Source organism: Callorhinus ursinus, unplaced genomic scaffold (assembly GCF_003265705.2).
Source record: "Callorhinus ursinus isolate GAN/ISIS: 27379988/994484 unplaced genomic scaffold, GSC_fseal_2.0 scaffold3, whole genome shotgun sequence".
Classification (NCBI taxonomy): domain Eukaryota; kingdom Metazoa; phylum Chordata; class Mammalia; order Carnivora; family Otariidae; genus Callorhinus; species Callorhinus ursinus.
This window is the reverse complement of record NW_027397065.1, coordinates 71,230,359-71,248,572: the sequence shown is the minus strand read 5'-3', so window position 1 is coordinate 71,248,572 and position 18,214 is coordinate 71,230,359. Positions and strand designations below refer to the sequence as shown.

Below are 18,214 nucleotides of genomic sequence, written 5' to 3'. Positions count from 1 at the left end.
TGTCCTCAGCTTGCTTTCTGTTCCCTCAACAGTTTTCAAGATTTATTTTCCTTAATCTGTGAAAAGCAGAAGGCCTGCCGCATGCCCACTTTACCCTGGCATCCTCTAGTGCTATCTTTGCTTTCTAAACATTTAATAATTAAAATGAGGAGCAATACTCCAGACCCTTTCCTCTTGTAACAAGAAAGAAGGGCAAAATGAAACAGTCTTAAAACAACAAAATAACAACAACACAAATCCCTGAGAAAATAAATACATCGGAAAATGTTGATTATATGCCTGTTACTGTGTTACACACTATCATTTTATGCTCACAACTTTTATAAGGCAAGTGTTTATAAAATAAATATAAATATTAAAATTGCATATATATATATATATATATATATTCACATAAGAATATCCCACCTTTAAAGATGAGAAAACCCAGGCTTACAAAACTCAAGTATAGTCCAAAGTCACAGAGTAAGTGGCAAAGACTTTAATACAGGCTTGCTAAAGTTCCAAGTGCATTACAGTGGGAAAGAAAGAACACAATATCCACTTCAACTATATCTAAAGTGAAGTATATAATGAATTAAAATTATTTTCTAATGTGCATTTGTACTTTGCTCTTCACTTTACCCTCAGTCTTGCTTGCCTGGCGCTTTTGATAAATATCAGAATTTCTCCATCTTAGATATAATGAAATTGGGAAGTTTTATTTATTTTAAAGCTTTAAGGAACACTTACACTTTTAAGGAAGGGTCAAAAACAACCCTGTGAACCTTATGAAAAATGTATCTATGTAAACACAATTATTCCCCCAAATGCATATATCTATATATAGCAATGAACATAAATCCAGGTTTGCCATGGAGCTTAGGTTAGAGTGAGCCACAGACGTGCACTTTATTAAATCTTCGACATTTACTCTTTCTACTTTGCTTTACCTTTATTTTATTTTTTAAAAGATTTATTTATTTATTTATTTATTTATTTATTTATTTATTTGAGAGAGAGAGAGAGAGAGAGAGAGTGCGGGAAAGGGACAGAGGGAGAGAATCTTCAAGCACGCTCCCTGCTGAATGCGGATCCTGACACAGGGCTTGATCTCACAACCCATTAGATCATGACCTGAGTAGAAACCAAAAGTCAGACACTCAGTTGATTGAGCCACCCCGGTGCCCCTCTACTTTGCTTTTAGATCCTCTGTGTATGCCATGTAAGAAATAAGTCACAGGTAATCATTTTTTTTATCTTTTCAATAAAATGGTCTTGCTGTTTATTGCCAATATTCCATGGCACACATTTTATGATATAGTCTAAATGCAAGGACCATTAATTAGGTACATTAATAAGTCATTAAAAAGTAAAAGTGCCAAAAAAGATTATAAGACTAACACGATTTTGGATAGAGGCCTCAGAACTGTGTCTCCAGTGGTGTCCTGTTCAACATTTTAATCAGTAACTTGAATGAGCATACAGAGAGGAAGCTCCTATGTTCATTAAATTTGTGGGTCACTGGAAGCTTGAAGGGTTAGTGAATGCACTGCTGAACAATTACAATCCAGAAATGATCTTTATAACCTGTAATGATGGGCTGAATTGAACAAATGAAATATAGTAGAGATAGGCACATAGAAGATACCATACTTAGATACAAATTGCAAATGATGTAAGTACTGAGTTAATATCAGCATGTGACAAAAATGTTTAAGTGATTCACAGCACAATAAATTCAATGGAAGTTAGCCTGTTATGTGGCTTTCAAGAAAGCTAATCATTCAAGCTCAGCCTGAAAACAGAACTCAACTGAGTATGTGTTATTTCTGTTGAGATATTTCTGTTTATATAATATCTGAGTGTTACAGTTAGTTTTGATCATTGCCTTTTAAAAGTGATAGTGGGGAATTTTAGGACATTCTATTTAGGACAGTCTTAGTAAGATAATTTAAATAATAATATTATAAAGGACATGTACAGAAAATGTATATCCTTGAGGAAAAACAATTTCTTTTGGGGAAAGAATAGGGAAAGTAGAAGCATTAATTAGGTAGGCAGCATGAGATAGGGAGATAAAATATTCTAAGTACTTTTTAAAACATCATCTGGAAAAGGAAATTATTTGATATGCATAGTTTGAAGGGTTAAAACAAGGACCAGTGGATGAAAATTACAGAGAAAGAAGCAATTTAGAGTATATTTGTTTGCTCACCAGCTTTAATGCCTGGAGTACCATAGTTACTTTTCTAGGGACTGAAAATACATATGTAAACATACTCTTGACCAAGAGAAATCACACAAATTAAATTATGTCCTCGATTATAAGAGATTGTTTAAAAAATAGCACTTAAAGGTCCTCTGTAATTTTGACATTCTAGGACTCTTTTACTTATAATTTCATAATCTTAGCAATTATAATTATTTATGTAAGCATGTCCACATGTTTACATATAGTAGTCCCCCCTTTTCCTCAGGGGACACATTCTAAGACCTTCACTGGATGCCTGAAATCACAGATAGTACTACCCTAATGTTTTTTGTTTTTTTTCCCTATTTATACATATCTATAATTGTTTTTTCCTTATTACACATTTTTCCCTATGTTTTTCCCTATTTATATGTATCTATAATTAAGTTTAATTTATAAATCAGTCACAGTAAGAGATTAACAACAACAATAAAAAATAGGGAAATTATAACAATGCACTGTAATAAAAGTCATGTGAATGTGGTCTCTCTCACACACAAAATATCTTTTGTACTGTATTCATCCTTCTTTTTGTGCTGATGTGAGAGGATAAGAAGTCTGTGATGAGTTGAAGTGAGGTGAATAATGTAAGCATTGTGATGTAGCATGAGGCTACCACTAACCTGCTGAGCTCAGGAGGAGAATCATCTGCTTCCAAACAGCAGTCGGAAACCGGAAACCGCAGAAAGTGAAACTAAGGATCCGGGGAATACTGTACAAAGGAATATTCCTCAGTGAGTGCAGATCTGCTTCTAATTATTTGCTTTGAAAACAAAAATAGTTTCTTAATCTACCTGCAGTGCAACTGAACACACCACTGTAGTTGAGACACTAGTCCTATTTCTTTGAGAACCTCGGTCAATCACATCTCTTCCGAAGAGGTTCTAATCAAAGTGTTCAGACTTCAGTGAAGAAGATTTGAACATGAAATTTGACTCGACCAGGATTTGAGCACATAGAACCTACTCAGGAGAAAGATAAAAATTTTAACTTTTGAAGTATCTTAGAGAAGTCACTCCCTCCAAGAGACTGGCCTTCGTATATATTCCCATAGCCTGACCCTTATTGAGGAAAAATACCACACCAGACAGATGAGCAGACAAAAGTTGATTTTACTGGCAGCAAGGAGAGCAAGTGGAGACCAAGTCTTGAATATGTGCTCTGCCAAGACAAAAGGCTAGCTTTTTTTAAGAGCTGGGGTGGGATGGGAGTGGAGATCATAGGCCATTGTGTTTCCTAATTGGTCTTACTTAAAGGAAAATAAACTCTGTCTCCATTTGACAATTTGGAGCAGTATGCCTGTTCCTGCCCCACAGAATTTAGGCTTTCACACCCTTATGGAGATGAAGAGACAAAGACTCTATTTTCTTTAAAAGGACGTCAAAGCGGTGGTTCCCAGGCCCTTGAGAAAGACATTGCTGGGTTGTAAAAGTGGCAAGAGGCTTTAAATCGAAAGAGGCAGAAAAAGGATGACAAGTTTTCTAAGTGACTGCTCCAAGAATAGTGTGGTCAGGGATCCAGAGTCAGAAGAAGCTTGACTAAACCTTACTTAGGCTGAGGGGAACCTTGGAGCCTCCTGGGTCACAGTAAGGAGAAGTCCAGGGAGCCTTCCCAAGAGGTGTTTTTGGTTTTTTTTGCCTTTATTAGGAGAGTTGGTCCAGATTCCTAATGATCCTTACAAACAGAAAAACCACACTTCTTTCTAAATTCCACTGAGACAAAAACTACACTAATAAAAATTTTATATTTCAAAAAAGTTTATTTCTAGTTATTTTTTTTAAGTATAGAGTGTTACTTGAAAAAATGTATGTGTAAAATCATATACATTTATGAGTTTACATTTATATATGAATCAAAATTTTTTAAAAGAAACTTCCATGTTTCACCCAGCTTATTTTTTAATCATGCTTCAACTCTGTGTTTAAGCAAAGCTAAAATCAAATTATAGGTATTTTAGAGTATAGGGTCTGATTTTCAGAAAGTTACTTTTTTATAAAAATAGTGTTACTCTGATTATAGTGCTTTGATAGTATTAAGAACAGCTATGTACTATGTGTGATTCTCTTATGCCTTCTTGTGAATCATCTTAAGGTTTTATGCTGAACCCAATTCAAATTTATGGAGGAAATTTTTACTGATGATCTGGTAGAAGTAATTTTTAAATCAAAATATATGTAACGCTCTCTTCCCCTAAATAGTAACTTTTATTTCTAGTCAGGAGAAAACTTCTTATTAAAATAAATTTATTAGTTTTGACTTATGGCTAAACTATTTCATAGGAAAAAAATTATAAATAATGATTAGGAGAATTTACATTTATTGAGGACTGGCCCATTCAAATCAAAGCATTTTACTTTCGTCAACATAATGACTTCTCACATCAAACCTTTGAAAGAGGCACTATGACACAGCACAATGGACAAATACACGTGCTCTTGAAAAGATTTCAATTCAAATGCTTACCAACATCATCCCAGCTGTGTGAACTTAGGTGAGTTCATTAGTAACGATAACTACCAAATATCAGCAAAAATCAATCAACGTCAGGAGGCTACAATCCCCTAAGTGTTACACGAATTGATTTGTAACTCTTTCAGTGCCTGAGGAGTGCCTGACATTTAGTAAGCTCTTAACTGATTTGATAGATGATGAAATTGAGGCATTGGGAAATTAATTAGCTTTCTCATGTCATGCAACTGTTAAATAGCATAAAGCTTAGATTAGAATCCCGGTTCATCTGAGTCTAATGTTTGATGTCTTCTTAATTACTATGTTAGTTAGAAACCTTGTAGAAAGCAGACGCGGTACTCTAGGTTATGTGAGGATAATTTGGCTAAAGGACAATTCACATAGATATGGTCGGAGTTTAAAAAAAAAAAACAAAGAATATTGTAATATCATTTTTAGTTCCTTACTGTTCTTCCATTAATAAATACTTACATATATAATTATATAACATATAATACTAATTATACTAGCGCAATTCCATTCTTAGTGTAATACCATTACTTACCAGAATACGCTAGCATTCTTAGTTCATTTTTAGCGCATTTGATAGTACAATAGCAAAGAAGAGTGACAAGGAGCTATTTCTTCCCATAGGCATAAAAAGGAAATAAGAGAGACACGCTATAAAAATTTGAGGAATGAGAGGGTTGCCAAATGATGCTGTGGACTTTGGCAGAAGGAAGCAACTAACACATAATGATCTGATAGATAACAAGAATAAGGTGTTAAGGGGTGCCTGGGTGGCTTAGTCATTAAGCGTCTGCCTTTGGCTCAGGTCGTGATCCCGAGGTCCTGGGATCGAGCCCCACATCGGGCTCCCTGCTCGCGGGAAGCCTGCTTCTCCCTCTCCCACTCCCCTTGCTCGTGTTCCCTCTCTAGCTGTGTCCCCATCAAATAAAATATTAAAAAAAAAAAAGAGTAAGATGTTAAATAATCAAACTAGATCTTAAGTTTCCTTAACCACAGAAAAAGAGATGTTATGTGAAGTAATGAAAGTGTTCACTCACTCTATGGTGATAATCATATTGCAATACAAAAATGTAGCAAATAAACACCTTAAACTTACACAATTTATATATCAATTATAACTCAATAAAAAAAAAGAAGAAAAACAAATTTCCTGCAGTGACTCACTCGTTGAAATCCAATCAAATGTTGTAGAGTGAAGTAATGGTAGTAGTTTTAAAGATTTATCCACAATTATTTGATACTCCTCAATAAATGGAACTTAATTTCCCTCCTCTCAAGTGTGGTCTCCCTGTGGTCTCTAATCTAAAGAGAATATGACAAAAGTAATACAATGTCATTTCCAACATCAAGTTATAAGATGAGCATAGCTTCTATACTGGGTATGTATTTCCTTTTTCATTGTCTCTGTCTCTGTCTTCCTCTCCCTTTCAACATTCGCTGTGGAAGAAACCAGCAAAGCTACCACTTGCTCACTTGAATGAGTTTTTTCCCTTGATTTCCTTGCAAATATGCTCTCTCCACACTTTGTAGCATATTTTTAACCTAGTATGCATTTTACAAGCTTTTGGTGGTAATAAATTTATCTTCTATTCGTTGCTTAATCCCCAGAGTCTAGAACAATTCTCACACAGAGTATAAACACAATTTGTTGAAGTATTTAATCAGAGATGAACACAAATTTACCAATTGTAATTTTTCACATGGATAGACTCTAGCTTATACATGACTATGCTGAAATAATTGGGTGAAGAAAAATTAACAGGAAAAAACATAAATACTATCCATTATATGTTAATGACTTATATCCCAAATGGGATGTTTATTTTATATATTCAGAATTCTAGATAACCAAGTAATTAAATTTAATATTTAACTGCAGTATTTAATAAACTGCTATCTTACATGTGAAATTACCTGGTTATTTATTTATACTGTAATATTTCAAATCCAAATTGTATAAAGCAGGAAGTTCTCTGGACTCTTTAAAGAAATACATGTATCCCCTGCAGGTGTAGACTTTGGAACAGATGATAACATACTCAACTGAAACAACTCTGTCTTGATAAATTCAGTGATGTCTGATTCTTTCTGAACTGTTTGTTTTTATTTTTGCTAGCAGGTGTTAATCTTGTTTGAACCGGTGGAAGGATGAGAGGCAAAGTGAATATGTCTCATGGAAAATATTTTGAACACATTATCTTAAATTTACCAGCATTGTTAGTGCTAATTTATAGCATCCATATGTAAAGATTGTCTGTCCTAAATTATCTTTATGATAAAATAAACTGCCTTTTTTTTTGTAATTTGCCTAGTTGTGAAAAAGAATGGTGATTTTATTTCTTCTTTAGTTTCCCTTATGAATTGAAAAAACAATCATCTATTGAATAGTTCCATATACTTCTAAAAAATCAGATATAATGTAAGTGGTATTTCTATTACTGAGCTTTAGGAGTAAGGCATATAGGACTCTCTTGTTTGTTTGTTTGTTTGTTTGTTTATTTATTTACGATTTTCAAGTTTTTATTTAATTTCCAGTTAGTTAACATATAATGTAATATTAGTTTCAAGTGTACAATATAGTCATTCAACGCTTCCATACAACACTGGGTGCTCATCATAACACATGTCCTCCTTAATATCCATCACCCATTTAACCCACCTCCCTACCCACCTCCCCTCCATAAACCCTCCATTTCTTCTCTATAGTTAAGGGTCTGTTTTCTATGGTTATTTAGAAGATTGAGTTTCCCTCTGTCTGCAATATTTAGAAAAAAAATACTGTAATGGTGCCTCTATTGAAGTATAATTCACCTAAAATGATAGATGATAGATAGATAGATAGATAGATAGATAGATAGATGGATAGATGATAGATAGACACTTATGATATAGATATGATATAAATAGATAAGTAATAGATGATAGATAGATACATACATACAGGACTGGGACACTAGATTTCCCTGAAAATGTCACTGAATATTAGCATAGAAATATGTATGTGTTTGTATGTGTGTATCTATCTACTCAGCAGAAATGTGTTGATTAGCTTTTAAATAAAGAAATGCTGGGGCGTCTGGGTGGCTCAGTCAGTTAAGCATCTGCCTTTGGCTCAGCTCATGATTCTGAGGTCCTGGGATCGAGTCCCACATTGGGTTTCCTGCTCAGCAAAGAGTCTGCTTTTCCCTTTTCCCTCTGCCTCTGCCCCTGTGCGTGTGCTTGCTCTCTCTCATGCTCTCTCTCTCAAGTAAATAAATAAATAAAAATCTTAATAAAATAAAGAACTGCCTATTAGAAAATATGATATAAATTAACTGAGAATAAAAAAATTGCATAATGGATTCTATAGTTCAAGAAGATCAATAGATTTGTTCTAAAATTTAGGATTTCTGGCTTCAAGTCCAATACATCATTAAAATTTTTCAGAGTTCCAATGTGCTTCCTATGAAAAAAATGGGTTAAATTGATTATTGGCAGCATGCTAAATATTTATAGTGCTTCAGTTGAGCCCCTGGATAACTGCCTCAGGAGAACTGGTTTGTTTCCCGGTATTGCCACAGGTGGTGGCTATGAGGCCATGCACCTCACAGACATCCAAATACAGTGACCATAATTGACCAAAGGCCCAGGATTCTGTACTTGGAAATCTGTCTCTGTGTTTGTGTGGAAGCCAAGGTGAGTACAGAAGGAAAAGGGGACAAAGTTGAGTTCATTATTGGAGTCACAGACCTTTTGTTCAAGAAATCCTCAGTAGCTTTGCTTAAGCTTAGGCAGTACTGACATTTTAACCCAAACTTCCTTCTTTCTCTACTTCACTGGGTCAGATTTTACTATGATCTGATGACTGACCCAGCCTCTTCCTGCTCTCACTGCATTTGCTCTCATAGTTGTTTTTTCTAATAAAACTCTTGCAAGTTTTAAAAAGCCTTCTTTGGCATCTGCTTCTCGGAGGCCCTGCACTAACACACTCTGTGACAGTACTTTCCTTATTTAGGAAGAGATGGGCTCAGGTAACGGTCACCAGGGTGGGAAGTTACCTGAATGTTTTGGCATGTTCAATCCCAATCTGTAATTCAGTAAAGTTACAAGTTGAGGAAAGAATGTAAGCCTGAGGTTTTATTTTGTTTTTCCTATCTTTTTTTTTTTTTAAGATTTTATTTATTTGACAGAGAGAGCACAAGCAGGGGGAGCAGCAGGCAAGGAGAGGGAGAAGCAAGCAGGGAGAGGGAGAGGGAGAAGCAGGCTCCCTATGGAGCAGGGAGCCCAATGCGGGGCTTGATCCCAGGACCCTGGAATCATAACCTGAGCTGAAGGCAGACACTTAGCCAACTGAGCCACCCAGGTACCCCTGTTTTTCCTATCTTTTCAACTTGCTTTATGCCACAGGAATGTTACCATACTTGATGCATTATTATCTTTCTATTAGATGATAGAAACTAAAGCTCAAGACTCCAAATAAGAGGGGAAAAAAAAAAAAACTTTGGGGAAATAATTGCTGGCAATCATTTCCTGTATGAAATAGCCAAGATTGCTGGGAGAACAGTAACCAGTTATGATCCTGGAAACACCATGAACAAACTTTGTATGTTAGTTTCCTTTTGCTGCTATAAAAAAGTACCACACACTTGGTGGCTTGAGACTGTGAGTTTGTTATCTCACAGTTCTGGAGATTAGAAGTACATAGATCTCATTGGGCTAAAAGCAAGGTGTCTGCAGGGCTTGTCCCCTCCAGAATATTTTTGGAGAGAATCCATTTTCTTGCCTTTTCAGCTTCTAGAGATCATCTGCCTTCTTTAACTGGAGTCTCATTTCTCCTATCCCTGCAATTTTTGCTTCTGTTCTCACTTTTCCTGCTTCTAACTCTGATCCTCCCTCCTTTGTGATTATATCGGGCACACTCAGGTAACCCAGGATAATCTCCCATTTTAAGATTCTTTTTTTATTTTTTATTGATTATTTTTTAAAGATTTACTTATATTTTTGAGAGAGAGAGTGGGGAAGGGGAAAGGAAGAAGGAGATGGAGAGACAGAAAGAATCCTCAAGGGGACTTAGTTGGCATGGAAGGAGGGATTTCCTGACAAGGCCCAAGGAATATGAAGGGCCCATCCGAATCCAATATTAGTATCTATCCTATTGTTCATTCACTCTTCACATCGCAAAATTCCAATATGGTCAGCCTGCAACATTGTATATAACTGGCTACGATCCTTGAGAATTGTCATATGTCATCAGATACACTTTGGGGTTTTTGCTAGAAAACTAGCAACTCTGCGATTACAAAAGCTCTTCAGTCCTGGGAGGTGATACCCATTCTGTGTATTCATAGGAATTTATGCTTGTGTGGTCATGAGTGGGAGTTATGACTGGTGTTCATAACACATGAGTCTGTCCACTTTTTCTTTTTCTTTTTTTTTAACATGGAAGTTCTGTTTATTCAACAGCAGCTTTGAAAAGGAATCCTTGAGACAGTGAGGGGATGTATTTCCCCTTTTCTTTTTCTTTTTCTTTTTTTAATTTTATTATGTTAATCACCATACAGTACATCATTAGTTTTTGATGTAGTGTTCCATGATTCATTGTTTGCATACAACACCCAGTGCTCCATGCAGAACGTGCCCTCTTCAATACCCATCACCAGGCCAACTCATCCCCCCACCCCCCTCCCCTCTAGAACCCCCGGTTTGTTTCTCAGAGTCCACAGTCTCTCACGGTTTGTCTCCCCCTCCGATTTCCCCCTCTTCATTTTTTCCTTCCTGCTATCTTCTTTTTTTTCTTCAACATATAATGTATTATTTATTTCAGAGGTACAGGTCTGTGATTCAACAGTCTTACACAATTCACAGCGTTCACCATAGTACATACCCTCCCCAGTGTCCGTCACCCAACCACCCCATCCCTCCTACCCCCCACCACTCCAGCAACCCTGTTTGTTTCCTGAGATTAAGAATTCCTCATATCAGTGAGATCATATGATATATGTCTTTCTCTGATTGACTTATTTCACTCAGCATAACACCTTCCAGTTCCGTCCACGTTGTTGCAAATGGCAAGACTTTATTCCTTTTGATGGCTGCATAATATTCCATTGTGTGTGTGTGTATATATATATATATATATATATATATATATATATATATATATATATACCACATCTTCTTTATCCATTTATTCTGTCCACTTAAAGAGCCCCCTTTCCACTGGGAATATTCTGGTGGTTTTTCATGTGTGATGCAAAGAGATTCAGATCCTGAAACTCTTCTGGGAGTGTCATTCAACACCTTACCTCCATCTCCTCTCCATCAGCTCCACAATCTTGACTCCTGCAAGACCCCAAATATCCACTGTACCGAATAACCACATCTCATGATTCAATGTAAATCTTATGTGTACAGACACAGTAACCAAGGAGAACAGGGTGTCATAGCAATTTTCTTACAAGATGTTCAAAACCCATAATAGAATAGACTACCAAATAGTTGTCAGAAACAACATGGATCAATTTATCAATCTATAATTTATAGCCAGCAGTAGAGCTGATTCCTTGGCCCTCTGTATTATGTAGGTGTGTGACACATAATCTGATGATGAAACAATCTAACCTTTTTCTTTCGAGATGGTTTACTTTTTTTTCCCCATATATTTTGACGAGTCCTAACTGATTCCTCAGTAACAGCTATAGCTTCGTACCTTTGTGTTATGCTTGTGTCAGGCAATTTAGTAAATTGTCATCATTGTAGATGGATCATCATGCTAACGTTTTCTAAGTAAAGTGCCAGGATGAGCTCTCTTATTATTTCATCTCGTACATTCTGTGTTAATAACATCTTGTTTAATCAAATAGCTACAGATTCCATGCCCACATATTCTTCTAAGGATTTTAACCCAATTCCTAGATTTCTCTTTTAATCCTTCTCTGTTCAATTCCTCTACATCTTACCTGACTTTTCATATTGCCCTTACATTTATTATCTTTAATGGGGCTGATAGATACATTTATGTGTTGTTAGATTCTTGGGGGAGGTGTTTTATAATAGGCTTAATGTTCATCAATTCACATATCTATCAGATATGCCTGTGGAATTGTTATAATCCCATTTTTGTATCCTATATCCCCAACTAGGGCATCTAAAGGATGAATTTACTCAAGATAATAAAAATGTTTTTCTTTCAAATAAGAAAAAAAAAACCAAAATTAATGCATAAGAAAAACTATCAAAGGAGATGAAAATATACTACTCCTTTCATTAAGAACATCATCTGCTTTTACATTTTATAAGATTTGGAAGAAATTTCTTTATGGATTGTTTTGATGAAAACATAAGTTTTACCAAGAAGCCAGAAGAACTAATGAGAAACTCTTGAAAACACTACTATATCTCTTCTTAAACCCAGGACTCTGGTCATGAAAGAAATTGAGCAGGAAGAAAAAGAAGTAAGTATGTGCAGAAAAATTTACCTTAACAAGTCAACAAACTTGCTTTTACTGTAAATATAATTTTGAACTACTGAGACATAATACCAAGTGGAAAGAATATCACTGGGGATTGCAAGTAAACATTTTTCTAAAGGTGAGGAAATTTCTTTCTTCATTTTACCACTGTCCCAATATGTGACACTGAATAAAATGCTTCACCTGTCTATCTCATGGATTTTATTTCAATAACCCAAAGCACCAAGTAAATCTGTTATTTGATTCTCAAACTGTTTTATGACTATGTATAGTGGTTACTTGAAGTTGTTCTAAGGGCCTCAGCCGGGGGGTATTGGGAAATTAAAGGAACAGGGAAATATACTATAGCCTCTGCCTTCTGCTTTTTGATATAGAACAGCACTTTTTAAACTTTGAATTGTTTTTTTAATATATTGGGTTTCTGTGTTAGATATCACTTTCAGAAAGTTTCCCTGACTTTAAAAACAAGTGGTTCAGAAAAAAGGTGGACTGACTCTTCTCTAAAATTCAATGGCACTCTCATTAAGAAATTCATGTTTATTTTTCCCGTTTTTAATCTACCGTACAAAAAAGGATTTCAAGAAACTGGTAGTGGATCTCTTAGTGATATTTGACAATGAACAATATAATGTTTTCTCAATTATACATATCTGTTTAGGTAGCATTTAATTATTCATTTATATTAAAAATATCTTGTTTTCACATCAGTGAGACACAGAGACCATGTGTGTAACTCAGAGAGTCCAATGTTCCAGCTGGAACTGAGCTGTTTAACTGGAAAAGAATCTCTGTAATGAAAGGGGTGAAATTTCAGTAAAATTATTTAATAAAATGATTCCCCAGTACAGATATAAATATGAAAGTTGAAATTTATATACATTTATTTATCCTATAATAATTCATGTTATCAAATTGATTTACTTTAGCAAATGGCTTATATCCTTGTAAAAAAGAGTATATTTCATATGTGTGAGTTAAACATTTATTAATTTGCATTCATATAATTATATACAGATTGAAAATTAGAAGTGCATTTCCTGACAAGGTGAAAATTGACACCTTTAAAAAAAATGATATTAAGCCAAACTTTTGGTTTTGTTTTCTAATTACTTTAATCTTCTCAGGTTTCTTTTCTCTTTTTCCCTGATCATTTGAAATGCCATTTCTTGCCTAATGTGAACAAATTAGTTAAGACTTTATGAACTGTAACAAAATGAATATACCAATGTACCTACTTCCAAGATTAATAAATAAATATTAATCATATTTCAGAATCTACCTTTCATGCTCTTTTTCATTCATTAATTTCTCCTTAGTTGACAAAAGAAAAATAAACATCACAATTTTTAGCATTACAGATGAGGTTGCCCGTACTTTATGTAAATGAATCCATACGGTATTCATTCTTTGGTGACTGATTTCTCTCAATCAACTTTATGTTTGTGAAATTTATCTATGTGGTTTTGTGTAGTACAGATTAATTCTGCTTCTTTCATATACAGCCCTGTACAATGAACATACTGCTATAACGGGAATGTTCTATATCTGGCAACAGTTGTGTTAGGCAGCTCCATTATAGCATATATATATATATATTTTTTTTTTTTTTTGAGTGGCATGGAGTATTTTAATTTGGAAGGCAAAAAGGTTACACTTAATGAGAAGCAGACATCACGGTAATAAATGCTCATTACAAAGCTGCTCTAACACAGAAGCAAGGGAGCTTCTCTGGGCTCTCCACCTACATTCCAAATCAGAATCGGTAACTATAAATCTGAAGAAAATCCATGTGTCCAAGTTGCCATCTCAAAGGCTCTCATCCAGAGGAAATCAAAAAGTGAACATTCTTCTAGTCTCCTACTCCCCAATTAAATAAATGGGAATAATTCAGCCAACGAAGTTCATTACAACAAGGTGCAGGGTGGTACTGGCAAAGAGAAAATCAGCAAAGGCTCGCTCTGGGGAGATGCCTTGGAAATCCGCTTTGTTCTGTGGGTTGATCTGTATCCTGAGGCAAACCACTAGGATGAAGCTCCCCACACAAGAGATGAAGCCCGAGAGAAAAGAGTTGAAGGGGAAGGTCCCCACGAGGAGACAAGAACCGAATTGCAGCGCTCGGGTCAGCAGTATGTACAGGGGGTACGCGTCAAGCAACTTCAGACGCTGAGGAGTGGAGCTCAAGTACTCTTCTGAGAACCGCGAGATGACTGACACTACCGACGCCGACATGACTACACAATCGGTCCTCTGGCCTGCGATCCCCAAACTCCTGCCGGACGTAGCCTTGGCGCCTGCGCACCGCTGTAGCCCAGCTCCCTAGCATATATTATTTTAATACTTTAATTCTTTCTATTGTTGAAGAACATTAGGTTTTTTTCTAAGTGGGCTATTGTGAAGAGTGGTGCTAGATATATTTGGGCACACATCTATTGGTGCATATATGCACTCATTTTTGTATTTGCATATCTACATCATCCATATTTATATAATACTATATAATATATCTCTATCTCTATATCCATCTTTATCTAAGAGAATGTATATGTTCCAATTAAACAATGTTAAACATATTTCCAAAGTGTTTTTAATAATTTACTTACACCAGGAATCATGAGAATTCTTTCTGCTCCATGTGTATTTCAACCCTCAGCATTATTATTTAGTTTTGTTTTGTTTTCAATTTTACCTATCCAGAGGAGAAGAAATGACCTCATATTGCAATTTGTCTTGTGTTTTCTTGACCATTATTGAGGTTGAATAGGTATTACATTCTTATTGAACAGCTGGATATCCAATTTTATAAAAGACTTAAGAAATTGTATCTTCAATATGATTTTCTTAACTTGCAGAAGTTAGATTATTCTGGCTCAGAGTCTTTTTTGGTATACAACTTTGGTATTCATCTGGCACATATCTGCGACTACTCTGTAGCTTTCTTTTCCTCTTACAAAGGGGTCTTTTGATGCACAAATTTATTTAATTTTAATGAAGTTCAACTATAAATATTTTCCCTTGAAATTAGTGTCTTTTGTGTTATTTATTAAAACAAAATGCCAAATATCAAGCCTTGAAACCAGTCTCCCATGTTTTCTTCTAGAAGCTTTATAGTTTCATCATCAACATTCAAATCTACAATTATCTTGGGATTGATTTTCAAGAATAAAGTGAGACAGGAGTCAAGTTCTGTTTTTTTTTCCTATAAGGATACTAAAAAGATTAAGCTCATTTTTCCTAAAATAAATGTCCACATGCTTGGGGATTTGTTTGGTTTGTTTTATTTTCTACTCACTGTTCTGATTAATTGTTTTGTTTATCCTTGCACTTTGCTCCTACTGGTAGGATTTTCTTACCATTTTAATTTTTACCCATAGAGGACATATATAGCATATCGATTTTATTATATTTATTTTATTCAGCCATATAGCTGAACACTATTTTTCTATTTTACTCGATGATTAGGATTATCAGGAGAATGGTGCCATCTACAATAGCAATAGCGTTTTGGTATTCATGACCATGTGTGTATGTATGTATGTATGAGTTACTACTTTGGCTGGAAAATTCAAATCACTATTACTACCAGTAGTTATGGTACACAAGCATGCTCTTTTTATTACGTTGAATAGAAATGTTGCTATTGTTTTGCTTATGTATGATATTGAATTTTCAATTGAGACAGAAATTTGTTTTGTTGTCAAGAACGGACAATTTTAGTTCTAAGAAATAACAGACTTAAAAACACACAAAATAGTAGTGAACACAGTACTTCTAAGGGGCAATACTAAGGAGAGGATTCAAGAACAATCTTACTATGAATTTAACAGCACTTCATTTGTTAATATTACTAATTTTCTTGCTACTCTTAAAATCATACTGCATTTAAAAAGCATGTAGTTTACTTTTTCATAGATATAAAATGATTTGTTTTATTCAATGACACATTAGATGCTTAAATCATATCTGATGTAATTATATTTATGTATTCATTGTTGTTTCTGTGTACATTTCCTGTAAAATATATTATCTTGGACTAGTTGCCATGACTAAATTGATAAAATATATTTAGAGCATATACATAATTTGATCCCTAAATATATTTAATTGAAAATGTTTAAGTCCAATAAAATAGTTGTGTAAATTAAATGTGACTACCAGATTAACTTAGTGACCATTGAAGGAAAATAGGCAATAGGAGATAAATACCTATTTTAGATATAATAGTCTGTGGAACTGGAAAAATAGGAACATAATTCTAATATTTTAGAAAGTAGGGCCAGTGAATGGACAGAGCATTAGTCTGGGCTATGTTTTAGAGTCACTGGAGTTGGCAAATTCTTTCAGTAAAAATATATTAAAAATACACTTACTGAACTTCCCTCAACAAAAGCTAATTAAATAGAACTTCTTTTTCTTAAAAGTGTATTGCATTGAGACAACTCAAATGTGTAGCCACATGTGATTGTGTTGGAGACTGGATGTAAAAGGTCTTAAATCCCTCCATTGGCAAACTGCCTTACCTTGGAAGGTCACTTACTTTCTCTACAAATCAATTCCTTTATATGTGTAATAGATAACATATCAGTAACTCGTTTAGAATTTTATGAGGATTAAATGATACAGTCTTGGTAAAATTCACAGTGTATTGCCTGCTGCATAGTATCAGCTCAATAAATGTTAGCCATTATTATCTTTGTGTGATTCCTATTGTGTTGTTGTCCTTTAATTTGAAGCCATTCAAATTAGCAGCCATCAAAAAGGATTAAAAGAATATTAGAATTCTAACACAGGTGGATTATTTCAGAGTGTTTTACACACCAGCCAAAATATGTTAGTTTTGAATTCCCTTACCTCTAGTTTGCTAACACTGCATGTGGCTAATGTAGTTCGATGCCAAATTTTGGCATGGGAAAGAAAGCAAATAATATTTAAATTATTCAAATTTTTGAGTAAGCTGGCAATAATAATTCATTCTAACTTCCTGATCAGTAACTGGAAAAGAAAGGGACAGAAATGTAACAGTCACTGAATATTTTACAATTCATTTACATAAATATTGGTGAAATAAATGATTTTTTTTAAAAAAGCACAGAACTCTAGATCTAATAAAATGTGCCACTCTCGTTAATTATCAATAGGACAGGTTTTAAAAATGTTGGCAGATCCAAATAGCTAGGTTAGTAGGATTCAGTCATTCCTTTTTATGCTTACATAAATATAGCAAGGATGGAAATACATATTTGTGGATATACTAAAGTTTGCTTTTAAAGCATAGATTGAGAAAAGGAATGATTTCTTGCACAATGGCAAACACACACACACACAACTTATATGCTCGCATTACATACCTATACAATTTATATAAGCACATGAAAATTAGATTAAATTCAACTTCAAAATCCTAACACTAATTCTGTTGTGATTGCATTTAGTGGTAATATTATACTGACAAAGGCTCACAAGGAACTGTGAATTTTAGAATCACCACAAGTAGCCTCTGCTACATCATTAACTGAATAAGTGACTGCAGGAAAAATCTGGTAAATATAGCAAGACCATTATTAACTTTATAGTGAAATTACAGAGTTAAATTTGATGAAATTATCAAACTATACTTTGTCATTCTATTGAAACAGGTAGGTTTGGTGTCTGCAAACATTTTTACAGTTATTTTTTAAAACTGATACTTGATGAGCTACTTTTGAGTTAAAGATGGATTAGAAAACTTAAATTAAAAAAATGAAAAAGTTAAAGCAAAATGAAAAGTAAATGAACACAGAAGTTGCTGTCGTTTATCAAACCTTAATAGAAAAATTCTCTCTCCTGCAGAATTTAGTGGTCCATCATCTTCAGTGATCACCTTTGTAGTTGGAATGCTGGAAGCTGCTTCATTTCAGAATGGTCACATCAATCACTTCTTAAAGATTTCTAGTCAGTGGAGTTAATAAGAATTGTGCACATCACTTTATGATTTAGGAGAGGTGAAAGCAACTTCTGATAATACGGCAGTCAGAGACATTATGGGTGAATCACTGTTTTGAAGAAAATTTCAGGA

The 18,214-nt window shown here is 34.5% G+C and overlaps 1 pseudogene; it reads right to left on the bottom strand.

Moving 5' to 3' along the window:
* Positions 1-13,772: 13,772 nt before the first annotated feature.
* On the bottom strand, positions 13,773-14,431 carry LOC112820316 (dolichyl-diphosphooligosaccharide--protein glycosyltransferase subunit DAD1 pseudogene; annotated as a pseudogene).
* Between the last annotated feature and the right edge of the window lie 3,783 nt (positions 14,432-18,214).